The 20,313-nt window shown below is 40.8% G+C and overlaps 1 protein-coding gene across 3 annotated transcripts in view; it reads right to left on the bottom strand.

Moving 5' to 3' along the window:
* Positions 1 to 10,876, bottom strand: part of GPR63 (G protein-coupled receptor 63) — a 61,268-nt gene extending 50,392 nt beyond the window's left edge. The window contains exon 1 of one of the 3 annotated variants that reach the window (XM_008263290.4): positions 10,499 to 10,876. The gene's annotated coding sequence lies outside the window, so the exon portion shown is untranslated. Of the gene's footprint in view, positions 1 to 10,468 lie in introns of all 3 variants that reach the window. The other 2 variants (XM_017345290.3, XM_051855448.2) reach the window with 2 other exon arrangements.
* Positions 10,877 to 20,313: the final 9,437 nt, after the last annotated feature.

The following is a 20,313-nucleotide window of genomic DNA, read 5'->3' as shown; positions in this document are numbered from 1 at the left end:
AGCAAGAAGCTGGATTAACAGTGCAGGCAGGACTCCATCCCAGGCACTCTGATACAGAATGCAGGCATTCCAGGAAGCAGCTTAACCTACTGCACTACAACCAGCACTGCTGGAATGTGTCTGGTTTTTTTTTTTTTTTTTTAAATGAGTATGTATTAGTCAGATAAGGCTTTCATTAAAAAAAAAAAAAAAATCACAGGCTAGGTGACCTAAACCACAGAAACTTATTTCTCACAGTCTGGAGGCTGGAAGCACAGCATGAATGTTCCATCAGGATGGGTTAGGCCTCTTTCTGGCCTGCAGACACATGTGTCTTCCTATATGTATGTTGCCATATGACCTTTCCTCTGCACATGCAGAGAGAGATATCTCTTCCAGAGATCTCACTAGATCAGGGCCCCATGCATATGATCTCATTTAGCTTTAATCACCTACTTATAGGTCCTACCTCCAAACATAATTGCACTCAGGCTTAGAGCTTCTTTAGAGGGACACGATTCAATTTCATAACAGAGGGCAAAGATACCAATTAACTTTAAATTAGAGGGAGTGAAGTATACATACTACAATTGACTGGGTAATCACTAGAAAGCATAAACATAGAGCTTACCAGTCCCCAAATCTCTCAAAATGAGTAAAAAGGGGGAAGAAGAATCAATCTACTCAAAAGAAGGCAAGAAAGGAGAGAAGAAAAGACACAGAAAAAGCAGGACAGAAAACACATAATAATAAATAAATCCAAATATTTCAATCTCCCTTTTAAATATAGAGATTAAACTCTCCAGTTAAAAGCGAAGACCCAGCTATATGCTGTTTACCAGAAACACATCTAAAAATGAAAGATCCATAAAAACATACAGATATAACTTGAAAACCACAGTAGAGAAAGGTATAGCAAGTCAATCGTAATCCACAGAGAACCCTATATTGTTCTATTAATTTCAAGAAAAAGAGTTTAAGTAAAGCGTTACTAGAAACAGATCATTACATATGAACGCTTTAATTTATCACAAAGATATTAAAAAATCTAAACTTGGGTAAATCTAATAATAAATTGCAAAACATGTAAAACAAATTTGAATTGTGCAGTTGAAAATGATAAATCCATCATCTCTCAGTGATGGAATGGTCAGACAGACAAAAACATCAATATGGGTAAAGAAGATTTAAATAGCACAATTAAAATGTTCATCTTGGATGCAGGCACTGTGGCACAACAGGTTGAGCCATTGCCTATGTTCTGGCAACCAATATGGGTGCAGGTTCGTGTCCTGGCTGTTCCACTTCCAATCCAGCTCCCTGCTAATGTACCTGGGAAAGCAGAGAAAGATGGCCCAAGTGCTTGGGTCCCTGCCACTCACATGGGAGACCACATGGAGCTCCAGGCTTGTGGCTTTGGCCTAGCCCTGACCCGGACTTTGCATCTATTTGGGGAGTGAGCCAGTGAATAGAAAATCTGTGTGTGTGTGTCTACGTGTGTCTCTGTCATTCTGTCTTTCAAGTAAATAAATAAATCATTAAAAATTTTTTTCATCTTATGGGTGTACATTTTATGGACACCTCACTCAGAAACACTAGAGAATACACACTGTTTTCAAGCTACATATAGAATACTTATTAAAAGAGAACATTTTCCATGGCCCCTATAGCTAACCTCAAGAAGCATCAAAGAACTGGTATGCTACATATCACACGCTCTGACCACATCACAAGTTGGTTAGAAATCAGCAAGAATAACTAAAGTGATAATTTAAGGCAAATTTATAGTCCTTGAATGAAGCAAGAGTCACAATTAAGGGACTAGGTGCCTAACTGAAGAAATTAGAAGAAAGGTAGAATAAACATGAAGAAATGGAAGAAAGAAATAAGAGTAAATATGAATGAGTTAGAAACAAACTAATAAAGGCAAAAGTTGGTTCTTTGAAAAGACTGAGAAAAAAAATACTTCAGGACTGAAGAAGGAAAGGGAAAGAAAGAATACAAATTAACAGCATCAGGAGAGAAATATAATACAGTAATGATTAAACATTAAAAATACAACATGGAAAACTTTATGCTTATTCTTTTAAGAAACTACTTAAAATAACAAATACACCTTAACAATAAAACGGGTAAATTATGAAATGGATAAATTGGAGTGTTCATACAATAAAACACTAAGCAACAAAAACAAATGACAGATACAAACTACATTGATGAATCTCAGTAACATGATAATGAGCACATAAAGCAAACATAAAAGTATATAAATAGTATAATTTATGTAAATACTAAAAGCAATCAAAACTAAAAACACATATTGCTTTAAGGATACAGCAAGAGTTGTCTCTAGTTGAGGAATGAACAGAGATACTAGCTATGAGAGTACTGTATTTTTAACCTTAGTTGTAGGTCCACGAGTAGTCAATTTTTTAACTTACAAGTATGTTTTATTTGCAATGTACTTTACAACTAATGTTTTAATATTTATTTTATTTATAGGAAAGGCAGGGTTACAGAGAGAGAGAGAGAGGGAGATAAGAGAGATCTTCCATCTGATGATTCACTCCCCAAGTGGCCACAACAGCCAGGGCTGGGCGAGACTGAAACCAGGAGCCAGGAGATTCTACCAGGTCTCCCACATGGTGCAGGGGCCCAAGCACTGAGGCCATCCTCTGCTGCTTTCTCAGGTGCATTGGCAGGGAGCTGGATTGGAAGTGGAGCAGCCAGGACTTGAACTGGCACCCAAGTGGGATGCTGGTGTTGCAGGCTGCAGCTTCACCCGCTACACCACAACACTGGTCCTATATAACACCCCCTACACCACAACACTGGCCCCATACAACTAATATTTTTAAATGAAAAATTGTGCAGCAGAATGAGTTTCAAAAGAATATTCTGAACTTTGCTATAACACCTACAAGACCTAATGAAGAAGTTTACCTATTCAATCCACTCATAATTGTGATAAACCATGCCAAAATACAAAGATACGATTCCTGTTTCTTTCTATACTAAAGAAAAGTGGGGTCTGATACTTAACTAAACAGAAGACTTATCTGAAGCACTAAAACAGGGGTTAAGTCCCAGCTACTAAAGGAGCCAAGAACATTCATCTCACTTAAGGAAGGAGAAAGACTGATACACAAGTGAAGAAGATAATGTTGGAAAGAACAACTGGCCCACAAATTATATTTGGATGTGTATGTTTCTCTTACCTCTTATAGCCAGCACCAAATTCTAAAAATGAAAAATGGGTCAGCGCTGTGGCTCAATAGGCTAATCCTCCACCTGTGGTGCCAGCACCCCAGGTTCTAGTCCCAGTTGGGGTGCCAGATTCTGTCCTGGTTGCTCCTCTTCCAGTCCAGCTCTCTGCTGTGGCCCAGGAGTGCAGTGGAGGATGGCCCAGGTCCTTGGGCCCTGCACCTGCATGGGAGACCAGGAGGAAGCACATGGCTCCTGGCTTCAGATCCATGCAGCACGCAAACCACAACGTGCTGGCCATAACGGCCACTTGGGGGGTGAACCAACGGAAAAAGGAAGACCTTTCTCTCTGTCTCTCACTGTCTAACTCTGCTTGTCAAAAAAAAAAAAAAAAAGAAAAATGTACATGAAAAATACAAATATGACTACACTTAGTAGAGTCTTGTTGATAGCTAATAGTAAATAGAGGGTAATCTCTACATTTAGCTTTTGTTTTTTTGTTGTTGTTGTTGTTGTTGTTGTTTTTTAAGATTTATTTACTTATTTGAAAGGCAGAGTTACAGAGAGGAAGAGGCAAGGAAAGAGACAGGTCTTCCAACCACTGGTTCACTACCCAGATAGCCAACCACAATGGCTGGAATGGAGCTGATCTGAAGCCGGGAGCCAGAAACTTCGGAGTGCAGGAGCCCAAGGACTTGGGCCATCTTCTACTGCTTTCCCAGGCCATAGCAGAGAACAGCCAGGACACAAACCAGCGCCCAGATGGGATGCTGGCTCTGCAGGCAGCAGCTTTACCTGCTATACCACAGCACCAGCCCCTCTACATTTAGCTTTAAGTTTCTACATACAAGTATTTCTGCTTCCTGGTTTTTCTCATTTCATAATTCTAGTTTTATTCCTAAAAGTGACTATATGTGATAGCCAGAGTTATACTTACATGGTTTCAAGAGTAGTTTCTGCCTAAGATGAAGTTTTGTATTGTTGACAGAAAGGAGATGAAATATGTGTAAAATATAGAGATAAACACATGTTCATGCACACATATGTAAGATTAAAGCTAATTTCTGTACATTTAAACCTTCCAAATATAGTTTAAAAATTAAAGCACCCAGGAGTATGACAGCAAAAGGTATAAAACAGGATATTTTAAAATTTTATAGATGATTACACAGGAAACAATATTCATTCACCCTATCTTATAGCCATTTCGTATGCATCAATACATGTGGACAGGAGGTGAGACGGCAACTGAAATTGAAAAAGGAAGAACATTCTTAGGGTACACCATCAACTGCTGTATCTATTTAGTTGGAAATAGAATTTACAGCGATAATTGCGCACTAATGGCTGGTTTGCAGATGAAACTCAATCTTTATAAACATCTAGGATTATTTCGTTAAGAAAAAGCACTAGTCAGTCAGCCTGGATTCAGATCCTTTGACTTGAGTCCTTTATATTACATTGACTGAAATAAAAAAGATCTGAAGAGGATAAACAAGGAAGACTATGATTAGGTTTATAGATTTTATATTGGAAATAATAAAATGCCTTGAGGTCAATAAAAAAAAAAATCAGTGTCTTTTATCCCTCCCAAAAAATTCTATATCTAAGTCTTTTCCCAAAGGTGAAAAACCATAGATGTGTACAAAAATTGTGCCATACAGTAGTCATTGCTGTATGGCAGAAAAAAAATAATAATTGAAACAACCTGTCTAACTTTAGGGCATATCCTAAATAAATTATGGTATATACATAGAAAAATTCTATTTAGTATTCAAAACGTTACAGATCATTCCATGACATGGAAAGTGGTTCATTTTTATGTGAAAATCACAAAGCAATACATGTGGTTACTATAAAAGGTTCATGTAAAAATGGAATTAAAAGATAAAGTTTATTTTGGTATAAAAATAAAATATTTTTTATTTATTTTTTATTTAGTAAATAAAAATTTTCAAAGTACAGTTAATGGATTACAATGGCTTCCCCCCCCCAATAATTTCCCTCCCACTCACACCCCTCCCATCTCCCGCTCCCTCTCCCATTCCATTCACATCAAGATTCAGTTTCAATTCTCTTTATATACAGAAGATCAATTTAGCATACAGTAAGTAAAGATTTCATCAGTTTGCACCCACACAGAAACACAAAGTGTAAAATATTGTTTCAGTACTAGTTATAGCATTACTTCACATTGGACAACACACTGAGGACAGATCCCACATGAGAAGTAAGTACACAGTGACTCCTGTTGTTGACTTAACAAATTGACACTCTTGTGTATGGCGTCAGTAATCTCCCTAGGCTCTAGTCATGAGTTGCCAAGGCTATGGAAGCCTTCTGAGTTCACTGACTTTGATCTTATTCCGACAGGGTCATAGTCAAAGTGGAAGTTCTCTCCTCCCTTCAGAGAAACGTACCTCCTTCTTTGATGGCCCTATTCTTTCCACTGGGATCTCACTTGCGGAGAAACCATTTAGGTCTTTTTTTTTTTTTTTTTTTCCAGGGTGTCTTGGCTTTCCATGCCTAAAATACTCTCATGGGCTCTTCAGCCAGATCCAAATGCCTTAAGGGCTGATTCTGAGGCCAGAGTGCTATTTAGGACATCTGCCATTCTATGAGTCTACTGTGTATCCCGCTTCCCATGATGGATCGTTCTCTCCCTTTTTGATTCTATCAGCTAATATTTGCAGACACTAGACTTGTTTGTGTGATCCCTTTGACTCTTAGACCTATCAGTGTGATCAATTGTGAACAGAAATTGATCACTGGGACTAGTGAGATGGCATTGGTACATGCCACCTTGATGGGATTGTATTGGGATCCCCTGACATGATTCTAACTCCACCATTTGGGGCAAGTTCGATTGAGCATGTCCCAAACTGTACATCTCCTCCCTCTCTTATTCCCACTCTTATATTTACTTGAGAGGTAGAAAACACACAGACTTATTTTTCATGAATGTTTTTATGACTGCTATAGTATTTGGCTGGGGATATTTTCAATCTAATTGGGCCTGGAAGGATGTAATTTCTTTAATACTATCACTCAAAAGAAAAACAGATAATAATAGTGCTATTAATTAAGTAACCATCAAATTACCACATTAATTGCAAATGTTTAGTATACTCTTTTGCCCAAGACCTGAGAGTCATGTTAAAGTCAAACCTTTCTAACTATTACATTTATAAAAGACATGCATTAGCTTTCTAGCACATTAAGCTAGAGTTTCACACTTAAGTTTCCTGAATTTTCCATCACACAAACAGAAATAGCACAAATTACTTTCACCAATCGTGTCCACATTTACTGGCATAAAGGCTAAAAGGTGTTTTACCCTGTGTATCAAGCTAAAAAACTGAAACAGCTTGCTGTCAGTTTCAGCAACCATTTTTATAAGCATGGCACACTGCCTCAAGCCAACTAAACACTAAAGCATGTCGGGCTGCCCACACTGCAAATTATTTGGAATGTTCTCCATGTTTTGTGGTTGTAAAAGTACCAATTTGATGGATCATCCAGTTCAAATTAAGGGCACATCTGATCTTCAACAGAAAATTCCCACGAAACTGAAACGACAATTGACCAAGATCCCAACAACGCTGAAAATCTGTGATCTCAGGTGCATAGTAAAATGTCTCAAATGTTCTTTTTTGAAAACTAAAGGAACATAATGCAAACTCCATGAAACCTGTTAATATGATTGCAAGTAAACACCAAGAACTCACCCTAAATACACACATCATATTTGCAAAAATGGGGGTAGAATTGCTACATGCAACAAAGGACATCTATACCAAAGATGACACATATAAATCACATATAAATATAAGTAAATTAGAGCAACCATCAGTCTAAAATATTTCATTTCTAATTTTCATACATATGCTGAAATGTAATTCTTCAGTTATGAAATTTAAGACACATTCCAAAGTTGAATAAGATGGTTTACCTTGTAATAACTGGAGCATTGTATTATAGGTATTATTTTTCCCAAGCATTAATGAGTCCCTCTCTTAAATGCTTAACAAAACTTCCCCAAAGTTTGCCTCCCATGCCTCTGAGATCTACTCTTAAGTCCCAGACCTGTGGACCTAAAGGTCATTTTTTTTAAATATTTATTTTATTTATTTGAAAGACCATTAGAAAAAAAGAGAGGTACCTTCCCTCTGTTGGCACACTCCCCAAATGCCCTCATCGGTCAAGGCTGGGTCTGGCTAAAGCCAGAATCCAGGAACTCCACCTGAGTCTCCTACATGGGTAGCAAACACCCAAGCACTTGAGCCATCTTCTGTTGCTTTCCCAGGTGAAGCAAGCTGGGATCAGAAGTGGAGCAGCCCAGACTTGAACTGGCGCTCATATAGGATGCTGGCATTGCAGGTGGCAGCCTAACCTGATGTGCCACAACATTAGCCCTCAAGTCATTTTTGATGTGTTATACTGCAGCTTGGGAGGCTTGCACCCTATATCTGAGTGCCAGTTTATCCCAGCTACTCTGATTCAGCTTCCTGCTAATGCATACTATGAGAGGCAGCAGATAATGGCTCAAGAACTTGGGTCCCTGCCACCCCCGTGGGAGACAAAGATGAAGCTCCAGGTGCTCACTTGCTCTCTCTAGCTCTCTCTTACTCTCTGCCTTTCAAGTGTGAAAATAAATTTTAAAAAATAAATAAATAAAACGCTACACTGACAAGATAACTTTTACCTAGAGGTTCACTTACTGAAGATAAACTATTGAAGTTTAAGGAATACCTGGTTCAATCCTCCACTGGTGCTGTAATTCAACCCATTTTAATAGATAAACATATGGATAGGATCATTGGCAAACAGCTCCCAGTTCTAAGCCTCATAAGAGTTCAAGAATATATGGCAAACAGTATTTTTTAACTTAAGAGAATCAACTAAAATGTGGAAAAGATGACATGTTCTAAGAATTATTTTGTTTCTGATCTTTTAGACCTGCTGTTCTTAGAGCACCTGTATTATCAATATCTGTAATGGCTTTCCTCAAATGGATGGATGGATAGACAATAAATAGGCAGACGACAGGCAAACAGATAGGTACAGATCTATACATATATAAATCCATGTGTGTCAACACATAACTTCAAAAAGAATCATTCACAGGGCCGGTACCGTGGTGTAGCAGGTAAAGCCGCCATTACAGTGCCAGAATCCTATATGGGTGCCGGTTCCAGTCCCAGCTGCTCCACTTCTCATCCAGCTCTCTGTTATGGCTTGGGAAAGCAGCACAGGACGGCCCAAGTCCTTGGGTCCCTGCACACACGTGGGAGACCTGGAAGAAGTTCCTGGCTCCTGGCTTTGGATCTGCCCAGTTGCAGCCATTTGGGGAGTAAACCAACAGATAGAAGACCACCCCCCCCCCTTTCTCTTTTGCCTCTCTGCAACTCTGCCTTTCAAATAAATAAATAAATCTAAAAAAAAAAAAAAACTCATGGAAAATTAAACTGATACATTTATTTTTTTAAAAAAATGAATCATTCACAAAACAATCATCCCAAATCAAAGATCTCAAGGTATTCAACATTAACCAATTCAATTCCAGGAACTAAGTCACATTCCCCTGAGATCTCCCAATCCTTGCTTTCTTGAATTGAGTTAGGCAAACTTATGGTAAAACAGCAATTGTCTAGGAGTCTTAAGTATGTGATTTTTCTAAGATTTTTTTCTCCAAAAATGTTCAGTTTGCTGCATTTTCAGAAAATGTCCAAGATGTTTTCTTTTTAAAAGTTTCCTTTCTTGTACATATGAAAGCAAAGTAGCAAAGATGTACTCAAAGGTGAAAATCAGTATCCCAAATAAAACTTTACCATAGTAATGGTTACTCTGGAATGATTTTCTTTCCAAACTTCCCCACTGCAGATAAGATGTTTGCTACACTGTCTTCTATATTGGTAACTGCATTTTTCACACACAAAATTCCATGTAAAGAATATACCTAACACTATACTTCAGATACTTAATAACATTCTTTTCTTTAAATAAGCTTCCACTTCTATTTTTGCTGTTCAAACTGACCTGGATAATATAATCAATACTATCGTTGAAATTTTGATTATGCAACACTTCACAAAACACTGGGACTTTTCATCAGCACCTTTGATTCCTAGCTGACATCCGATGTCCACTACGTGAGAAGGCAGAACCGGGAATGGACAAGAGTGGCAGAGACTTGCGAAGTGAGAAGATAGGGCTTCCCTTGCCCGGGAGTACACGAAAAAAATTCATTTGTGTAATCAATGAAGTTATATATTAGGTTCTATCAAGTAACTGTACGTATCACAAACCTCATCCATGGATAAAACTGGAGCAATGTCAGATTATGCAAGAAACATCAGGGTTTCATTTATGAGTCTTAGAAATACTACTCCTGAAATTGGCTGGGCCCTTCTTAATCTAAGACATAATGAAAAACAAATTCACCATAAACAAAGAGAAAGTCCTATTTTTAAAAACCGTGGTTAAAACGCGTCCTACCTCGCTGAAAACAAACTGCATCCTACTTGGGGGAATACCTGGATTTCTTAAGTGTTGAAACTGAGGCTAAAGATTTCATCAAAGACTAAACGATCACTTTTAAACGTGAGCCAGTGCTGGGGGGCAGATCTTTATAAAGCTAGGCTGTTGGGGGCGGGGATGTTTAAGCACCCGGAGCCTCTAGGATATATACGTTACAGCTGCTGCTTCTTTTAAGGAAAAGACGGTTTCCAAAAATGGGAGGAGGAAGGAGAAGTAAAATCTCGGCAAAGCTGAGAAGCTCCCAAAGCTAAAAGGCGCCGCGCCGTGAGCGGAGACCCACTCGGAACAGCTGGGGCTCAAATCCAGCCTTCATGCCCCCGGCGCAAGCCGGACCCTCAGGAACCACGAGACCCCCGAGGGAAAGTTCAGGAGGCTCCGGCTCTGTCCTCTGCCCCCCAGCACCGAGTGTGCCCCCCGGGCGCCGCGGGCGGGGAGACCCGGCACGGGCGCCCACGGCGCGACGCTTTCCTAGAAGGCCCAGCTGCTTTCGCGCCGGGGCCGGGGCCGGGGCCGGGGCGGCGATAGGCGAGGCGGCACCGGAGACAACGAGTCCCTGCCGGGCCACTTCGTGCGGCGCCGGCTGCTGAAATCACTCCATTCCAGCTGCAGAAACCTTTCCGAAACCCCGAGCTTTTCCCACACAACTTCAGCCTCACCCGCCTCATCTCCCTCCCGCACTCCGCCCAACCGCACACCCTTGCTTCCCCACGCGGCGGATCCGGGCGTCCCCACCCGGGCCGCCTACCTGTCCCGGGGGCCCGCACGCCGGGCTCACCTCATACAAAGCGCAGCGCGCGGGCGCCGACGGAAGAGAGCAGGGAGCATGGCCCCATCCAGTCCCTCCCGGAACTTTCCTGACATTGCACTTCTCTCCTCCACGGCCCAGAATGAGGCTTCCAGGCAGCGGAGGAGAAACTGGAGGAGGAGGCGGCGGCGGCGGCGGCGGCGGCGGCGAGGGCAGGAGCTGGAGCAGAAAGTGAGGAGCATCGCGGCCGAGCGCCGCCGCCTCGCGAGCTGCCGAGGGGTTCCCGCCCCCGGGGAACCGACGCTCCCTCTTAAAGGCGCCGGCCCCGTTTTAGGCGCGGAGGTAAGGAAGGGGAGGTAAGAGGAGAGGAGCAGAGAGCAAGTAGAGACGGATACATCCTGGGAGGCCACCGCCCGCTCTGTTCCGGGGCTGCCCGCCTCCTCTCTCCACCCACGGTGGGGTCGCCCAAGAAAAGGCCCCGACCATAGCAGAGCGAGTGCTCCGGCCCGACGCCGGCGCCGCCCTTGCGGTTGGGCCCCACGGAGGTTCCCAGGACTTCGCCGCTGGCCCCACTCCGACCCCCATCGCCCTGCCCTCTCGCCGCGTCCCCAAAGTCTGCAGGCTCCGCTGGTGGCTGCCTTTTGCTCCCCGGCCATTCTGTGTTCCCCCTAACGCAGTGGTGAGGGGCTCTCCCCGGAGCGCAGGGGTTTCAAATAACCGAAGTGCAACTGGGGCCTCTGGACCGACCCCTGAAAGTGTCCCTAGGGCGTGGCATGGAAGCCTTGAACCAGATGTCCTGCATTACCCGGTGCTGTGTTCTCTTCCAATGGCCAGGTGCCAGCTGGCCTCCAGCTGGGTTTCCAGGACCATTTGTCAGCAAGGATTGTCTGTAAAGATCACCTGAGCGTACTCAGAAGGCCTTCCAGAGAAGTAACCTCTTCATATCTAAATGATACTGGGAAATGAATGCAGCTGTCAGTGACAGTGATGTTGTTTCTCCAGCTTTCCTTACCATTTGTGCTCATTCCTGGGACCACAGCCTGGGAATGCCCAGGAGACTCACAGCATCAGCAACTCTCACCAGCTTAGGAACAGATCACAGTAACAGTGGGCAGAGGGTCAGCCACTGTCCACTGGTTTTTTTATTATTTTTTTAATTTTAAAGACGTATTTTTTAATTTTATTTGAAAAGTAGAGTGACAAGGAAAGGGAGAGAGAGAAAGAGAGATTCCCATTCGTTGGATCACTCCCCAGATGGTGCTGTCATGTCTCTGACTGTGGGGGGTGGGCCATGCAGAGGCTGGGAGCTAGAAACTTCATCTGGCTCTACCACATGGGTAACTGGTAGCAAATACTTGGGTCATCTTCCCAGGCATATCAGCATGGAACTGGATCAGAAGCAGAGCAGCTAGGACTCAAACCTGTGCTCTCATGTGCCTATGCCTGAAAAAGGTCAAAGTAGCTTCAGTGTCCTGCACTCTGTTCATACTTAGACCACATGGACAACCAAGAAGGGAAGAGGTTCCCCAAAGGAACGGTCAATTGTTTTCAACAAAGAGGGGGAAGGAATGTCAAGTTCAGGAAGGTCACAGATGCCCACTACACCCCCTTTTCCCAAACTTACACACACACCACCACCACCCCCATGACCACCTACTCGGTGAGACGAGGGCTAACTACCTCCTTGGCTGTTTACCAGTAGCTTCCAGATCAGGAGAATAAGAACACTGATTGTCGTGGAGTTGCAAGTCACTGAACCAGGATCTCAATGATATTTAACAAATCTCTTGCAAGCGAACAATATCCAAAATATAAGTGTATTAATGGTTTTCCCTGAATTATGATAACTCTGCATCCATGCACCTCAACTCCACATTTATTATTAGGCCTTTTTTTTTGTTGTATATTCAATTTCAAAACATCCACAGGAATTCCTTGATATATATGTATGGAACTTTTCTTAAAAATGTGGCCCATGAGTAATCACATTTTAGTATCCAGAGTGCCCAGGTTCATTTAAGATTCAGTAGCTTCTTTATCTTTTTACTGATAGCATGGAGCAGTTTATACTTTACCTACCAAAAATGCCAGGTTCAGCCATTTTCCTCCCACTTCAGAACTTTTCTTGTAGTTACCGATAAAGGAGTCCTATTTTTCTTCCTTCAGTTGTGCATCTTCTAGAAATCCTTATATATCATTAAAAGATAGCTTTATGAACCTAGAAGAGGATAACCTAAAAGATCCCCCTCATTTCAGGAATAAAGAAATTACAGCTCTGAGATCTAACGTAGCCCTATTTAGCATCTGTGATGCACCTAACCAATGTTAGACATTTTGAAGAGTACAGAAGCAGAAGCATAGAACATGGCCACTGTCTTCACAGAGATTAAAAATAGTCCAGGAGACATAACCATATAAAACAGAAGGCAATTGCAAAGCATCACAATATATCTTATAATGCCATGTAAAAAAATGGGATGAGCTCTATGTGTTAAAAGTAAGCATCAGAATAAGAGACACTGAGGACTAGAGTACTCTTGGAAATGCTTTTCACTGAGAGTACAAATTTATGGCCTTGTGGACAAAAAGAAAGGTGTTTTCCAGGTGACAGAACAAAATGTGAAGGCATTGATGAGGGAAAGGATATTGTCATTTGTTGGAACAGAAAAGAAATCTGTAATGGCCTGGTTTAGAAGAGTGATTCAAAATGCAAGTCACGAAATCATTTACTAACTGTTGGCCAGTATCTTTATTTTTTCAAGAGGAAAATAGAGGAGAGACAAATGGAGCTCCCATTCACTGGTTCACTCTCCAAATGCCTACAGCAGCCCGCATTCAATCAGGCCAAAGCCAGGAGCCTAGAACTCAATCTGAGTCTCCCATGTGGAAGGCAGGGACCCAGCTACTTAAATCATCATTTGCTTCCTCCCAGGGTACACATTAACAGAAAGTAGCATCAGAAGCAGAGCCAGGACTTCAACCTAGGCACTTTGATATGGAATACGGGTGTTTTAAGCACTAGGCCAATTAACCATTCATAACCTGTATTATTTTCATTAAATAAAAATCAGAGTGCTTCATACTTTGTAACATTATTTGTTAAACTTACATTTCATTATCACGCATATTCTGAATTATGATATAAATTCCCACCTCAAAATACACTTAACAGGTGAATCTAGGGACCAAGTTTCCAACACATGAACTTTTGGGAGACACATTCAAATCACAGTACTAGGTGATTCTACTGTGCAATAATAACTGAGAAGCCTTGGGTAGGCCCCATAGCACAACACATCCAGCCCTCAAGGAGCATGGGGATACTTCCTTCACCTGGTATGTGATTCCGTGATCTATGCTTCAGTTTCTTCAGCAGGCCTCAGACAGCAAGCTAGGAAGTTAAAACAGAATTTGAACAGCTCTGTGCTCTGCATCTGAAGAGTCTTCAACTGTGGTGGAAACTACTTACAGTATATATCAGTAACAACATGAGTCAGAAGCTCTTATATGTCTCTCCACATGTTCAATTTGTGGTCAATTAGCAGCATATAGTAATTTCTGGAGTTACCAAAAGGCAGTACAATACTGCCAAAAACTCTCTCATGAAGATGCAAATGTCATTGGAAACCCATAAACTGAGTAATTAACCAAGAGTTCATTAAATTTCAGCCATTTTCATCCTCTCCAAAAGATTCTAAATATAATATAAATAGAGCAGATTCTAAATCTAGTAATTTGTGATGTGTTTTCATTAATGTTGCATTCAGTAATCCTTCTTAAGTGTTCATAATTTACATTTTTCCACATCCAGTCCATCCCTTTGCAGGAGAAACATTTTCGGATTCAACTTACCCAAGATTCAGAACACAGAATCACTGGTATTTTATCTGTTTGTTTTGTCTATGTAAATTTAGACTTTTTTGGACTTTGGTTACAGAAAGATAATAAAAGTAGCATAATTTTGAATCACCCCAAAGAGACATGACAACCAAGCAAAGGAAAGAAACACTAAGACAGCAAGTCCAATAACCAGACATTGTGTGCTTCATGATATGACCAAATCAAAGGTACTCAGAACTATTATAGATCTCCTTGCCTAATCAACTGAGTCTGAATCTAATCAAGCCTCTAGACCCAACACGAAACACAAGGGACAGAGGATCAAGTTCAAAACCACCCCAAGGAAGCAATCAGTCAAATCCAGAATGTCAAACATTCAATTAAAAAAAAAATGACCCAGTTTATCTACCAAAGCAATGTCATGAAAAAACAGGTCAGATTCTGAAAGAGTAAGAGTTCTAAAAATCACAGTAGGGGCCAGAGCTGTGGCATGGTGGGTAAAGCTGCCACCTGAAATGCCGGAATCCCATAGGGGCATCCATTCGAGTCTGGCCTGCTCCATTTCTGATCCAGCTCTCTTCTATGACCTAGGAAAGCAGTAAAAGATGGCTCAAGCCCTTGGGCTCCTACACTTTTATGCAAGTCCTGGAAGAAGCTTCTGGCTCCTGGCTTCAGATTGGCCCAGCTCCAGCTGTTGCTGCCATTTGGAGAGTGAACCAGTGGATGGACGATATCTCTCTCTCTCTTTCTGCCTCTGCACTCTGTAACTCTGCCTTTCAAATAAATAAATCCTGAAAAAAAAGCAGTAATTAAGTGCACTGTGCAGACATTGTGTCTTATTTTGAATAAACGACCTCTGAAAAGAACCCTTGATGCAATCAGAAAAAACAGATTATGAAATAAGTATTAGACACTATAAATGAATTGTTAGATGATAATGTATGGTGATTTTGTTAGACGTGATAATGGCATGTCTTATATATAAGTGTTATCAGAGATATATACTAAAGAATTTATAATAGTGAAAAAATGGAAGGAGGAATAGATGAGAAAATGATCATTTTTGAAGACAGGAGATGGATATGTGGAGGCATATTATCCTATACTCCCTATTATTGTGTATGGAAAGTTCCATAACATAAGTTTTTTTAAAAAAAGCACTTCTGTTTGACGTTGACTTAAACATTTTTTTACTTATTTGAGATGCAAAGAGAAAGATAAACATACACACAAATTATATATGTGTGTGTGTATGTGTGTGTATATATATATACTAGAGAGAGAGCACAGAGAGAAAGAGCTCCCATCTGCTTGTTCACTCTCCACACCTGATGAGAGCAGGACTAGCCCTGGCGAAAGTCAGCAGTTAGGAACTCAATTCAGGTCTTCACATATGTGGCAGGAACCCAATTACTTGAGCCCTCACTGCTGCTTCCTGGAGTCTACATTGGCAGTAGGGAGTAAGGAGCTAGGGCCAGAAATCAAACACATGTAAAGCAATAGCATCTTAATCAGTATCTTAAAATCTAGGCTTCATGCCCATCCCTGTGTTTTTAATAGACTTTTTTCTTGGTTTTGCTAATAAAACAATGATAAACATACATGAGTCTAGCCCTGGTTGTGCATCAGGAATCAAAGCAAGCCTTTAAGCTCAGATGTGCTTTTATTTTTAATTTTTGGCCAACATTTCCTGTTCACATTCAAGGCATCTTTGGATTCAGTACACATAGTGACAAGGCTTTAATTCCAGTATTTTTTGATAAGAGCACACTCAATGGCCTCAGATTGGGCTGAAAGTGATCAGTGAGGTTCTAAATGGGGAGAGCACACACCACCCCTCAAGACTGGCTCTCTGTGCTGCAGGCACTCACTCTTCAATTACTTTTTATCCTATCACTAGCTTTGGCTGCCTCCACCTTGGCATAGCCATGGTGAAGTCAAGAGGTGAGTCTATAGGGACAAATAGGCTGGATGTTTTGATATTTTTATAAGTCTTAGTGGACAGATGCTCTTTTTGGCAGTTTCCCTTCCCTTCCTTTATCCTATCTTGTCCCACTATTTTCTAGGCCAAGACCAATAAGAGGAGATGGGAAACAGCCATTCTGCTTCCTTTTAGTCCATGTCTTAGCCGGGTGATTTTCCAACACTTATATATGGACCACTGTCGGCACATGGATAGGAGACCAAGGAGAGGATAACATTTGATATGTCTATTTAATTTATTATGATTTAGAAAGTATAGCACATAAATCTAGTTCATGGATATTACTTCTTAAGATGAGGCTGCTTTTTAAATGAGTCAATTTTAAAAAAAATATTAAGTGAATAACAATTCCAATAGTTTGAGGATATGCAAAAATTCATGAAGGTGTTTCATATTTGTCTTGGGATTTCAAAACTCTTTATTTATTTATAACAGCAGAGAGGTTTCATATTTTATACCCTGCTACACCAGTTCAGCGGGAGCTTAACTAGAAATGCAAGAAAGCAGAGGCCGGCATTGTGGCATAGTAGGAAAAGCCACCACCTGCCAACACAAGCATTCCATATGGGCATAGGTGCGAATTCCGGTTACTCCACTTGAAATCCATCTCCCTGCTACTCCTCCCAAGAAAGCAGCAGAAGATGATCCAAGTCCTTGGGCCCCTGCACCCAGGGAAAAGCTCCTTGCTCCTGGCTTCCATCTGGTCCATCCATGGCCATTGTGGCCATTTAGGGGTAAGCAAGCAGGTAGTATCTATCTCTCTCTTTCTCTCTCTCTCTTTCTCTCTCTCTCTCTCTCTTTCTCTCTGTCATTCTCTCTCTCTTCCTTTAACTCTGCTTTTCAAATTAATAAAATAAACTTTTTTTAAAAAAAGAAATGGTGGGTGCAGATTAACAAATCCAGGCAACATGAATGTGACAGGTGGGAAATAAAGATATAAGCATAGGTAGGATTTGATCAGAAACTGTAGGGAAGTTGTAGCAAAGCCAGGCAAAGGAAACTGTGGGAGTTACTGTATACTTCTTTTTCTCAATTCAGGAAGACTTCTTGAAGGACTCTAGTGTACATTACCTGTGGAACAGTGAGAAGCCATCTGCAACTTAAGAAAGGCATGGCATGGTTACAATGAGGCATATAGCAGCAGGAAAGACACCTATGTGAGAGGACTAAGGATATTAGCCACATGGAGAGAGAAAGAAAACAGTTTGAAACAGAAAAAGTGAAAACTAATTTAGGATACCCATTTTTGTGAAACAAAAGAGAACAGCAACACACTAAAGGAAGGGAAAAGAAAACTATTTCCTGGACACTATGAGAAATGGTGACTTGATCAGCATAGCCCTGACTGTTAATGGACAACTTAATACATTATCCCTCCTAGTATTTTTTTTGTCTGTTCTACTTAATATGACTGGTTTAATTCTGCAATTATCACACAGTTATTCTTAAGTGTTGAAAATTAACTGAAATGTGATCCCTGTTAAACATAAGAGTGGGAATAAGAGAGGGAAGAGATGTATAACTTGGGGCATGCTCGGGCTGACTTGCCCCAATTGGTAGAGTTGGAAACATACCAAGGGATTCCAGTTCAATCCCATCAAGGTGGCATGTGCCAATGCCATCTCACTATTCCAAGTGATCAATTTCAGTTCACAATTGATCATAATGAAAGGACTAAGAGTCAAAGGGAGCACATAAACAAGTCTAGTACCTGCTAACACTAACCGATCGAATAAATAAAGGGGAGAGTGATCCAACATGGGAAGTGAGATACTCAGCAGACTCATAGAATGGCGGATGTCCTAAATAGCACTCTGGCCTCAGAATCAGCCCTAAAGGCACTCGGATCTGGCTGAAAAGCCCATGAGAGTATTTCAGGCATGGAAAGCCAAGACACTCTGGCAAAAAGATCTCTGTGAGTGAGATCCCAGTGGAAAGAACAGGTCTTCAAAGAGGGAGGTGCCTTTCTCTGAAGGGAGGAGAGAACCTCCACTTTGACTATGACCGTGTCTAAACAAGATAAGAGTCGGAGAACTCAAGGGGCTTCCATAGCCTTGGAAACTCATGACTGGTGCATAGGGAGATTACTGATGCCATAAACAGGAGTGTCAATTTGTAAAGTCAACAACAGGAGTCACTGTGCACTTACTCCTCATGTAGGATCTCTGTCCTTAATGTGCTGTTCATTAAGGCTTAATGCTATAACGAGTACTCAAACAGTATATTTCACTTTGTGTTTCTATGGGGGTGCAAAAGGTTGAAATCTTTACTTAATGTACACTAAACTGATCTTCTGTAAAAAAAAAAAAAAAAAAAAAAAAAAGAAATTATCAATTCCCAACTTGACTCTCACTGGGATTAAACATGACAATAGGTCTGATCTGATTTCATCATCATTTAAAAAAAAAATCATCTATTATTTTTCACTTTATGTCTCTGTGTGGGAGCAAACTGTTGAAATCCTTACTTAAGGTATACTAAGCTGATCTTCTGTATATTAAGATAATCGAAAATGAATCTTGATGTGAATGGAAGGGAAGAGGGAGTGGGAAAGGGGAGGGTTGTGGGTGGGAGGGACGGTATGGGGGGGGAAGCCATTGTAATCCATAAGTCGTACTTTGGAAATTTATATTCATTAAATAAAAGATAAAAAAAAAACTATTTCCAACTTATATGAGAAGTGGTTGGAGGAGAAGGAAGGTACGCTTAGCTGAACAATACCAACAGAATTCTTCTTGAGTAGGAAAGTATCATCGTTTAGACCACCTGAGAGTAGCAGAGTGTGAAAACTTACATAACTACCTTGTGTCCAAACATGCCTTAAGGGAGAAACTGAGCTGCACAGACTGGGGAAGGTGTTTTAATGCTTCTGAGAGTAACAGGGAAGAGTAGAGTGAAGAGTCAAATAGAGGAGGAAGAAAGAGAGGGAGAGGGCATTAGACCAAGAGAGGGGAGAAATCAATGAAGCACCTGAGTGGTGGGATTGTCAAGTACACTGTAGGCATTATGAAGGGCCAGTTTTGTGGCCTTCATAAGCTGTCACCTGCAATCCAGCATCCCAAGGGGGATACTAGTTCACATCCTGGCTGCTCCACTTCCAATCCAACTCCCTGCTAATGTGCTAGGGAAGCAATGGAAGATGGCCCAAGTACCTAGACCCTTGCCTCAGTGGAGGTCCTGGCTTCTGCCTGGCCCAGCCCCAGCCATTGTGGCTATCTGGGAGGTGAACCAGTGAATGGAAGAACACTCTACTCTCTCTCTCTTTCTCTCTCTTCTTCATTCAGATAAGTAAACGAATGAATAAATAATTTTTTAAAGCAAAACAATTGTGATAAGATGAATTGTGATAATTGTTATACTTATGCCTACTTAAGTTATTGTATCCCAATCCACTCCTTCATCTTCTCTCCAGAAATCATTAAGGTCTGACTAAGCTACAAATACTTTTGCAAGTTGTTGTGATTGTTGTTTTAGTATGTTGTTTGTTTACTTTAAGTGAATTCAAAGAAACAGATCTCAGAAAGCAGATGTGACAGAGTGCTTAAGACCTTCAGGGTAGTTACAGAAGGCCTAATACAATTTTATGGCTTATGTTAGGTAAATATGGAATATGAAAACTGTTGAAACTTTGAATTGAATATTTAGATTGGCTGATGTTTTAAAGCTCCTCTGATTTTAGAAATCACAGGTTATGTTAGCCGTCTTCTGAATTGAGGAATAATAATGCTGAAAGAGGAATCATTTGAATGTAGTGTATAATGATTACAGGTGTTCACTGGAGGTCACCATTACTTGATGATAATTTAACTAAACATCTAAGGAATTTTTGTTTTGAGAGTATTTTTTTATGGTTCTCCATTCCATTGTGGGTGGCTTCTGAGATCTACATCTTTAGCACAAAGCTGAAAACAAATTAGCCAGATAAATTTTTTAGTATATGTAGATAGCCTTTATCTACCATTTGTATACTTGAACATCTTACAGATCATGTTAAAAAGATCATGTGATCTATAGATGGCAC

Source organism: Oryctolagus cuniculus, chromosome 5 (genome assembly GCF_964237555.1).
Source record: "Oryctolagus cuniculus chromosome 5, mOryCun1.1, whole genome shotgun sequence".
NCBI classification, from domain to species: domain Eukaryota; kingdom Metazoa; phylum Chordata; class Mammalia; order Lagomorpha; family Leporidae; genus Oryctolagus; species Oryctolagus cuniculus.
Note: the sequence above shows the minus strand (reverse complement) of the source record. Positions and strands in the feature narration are given on the sequence as shown.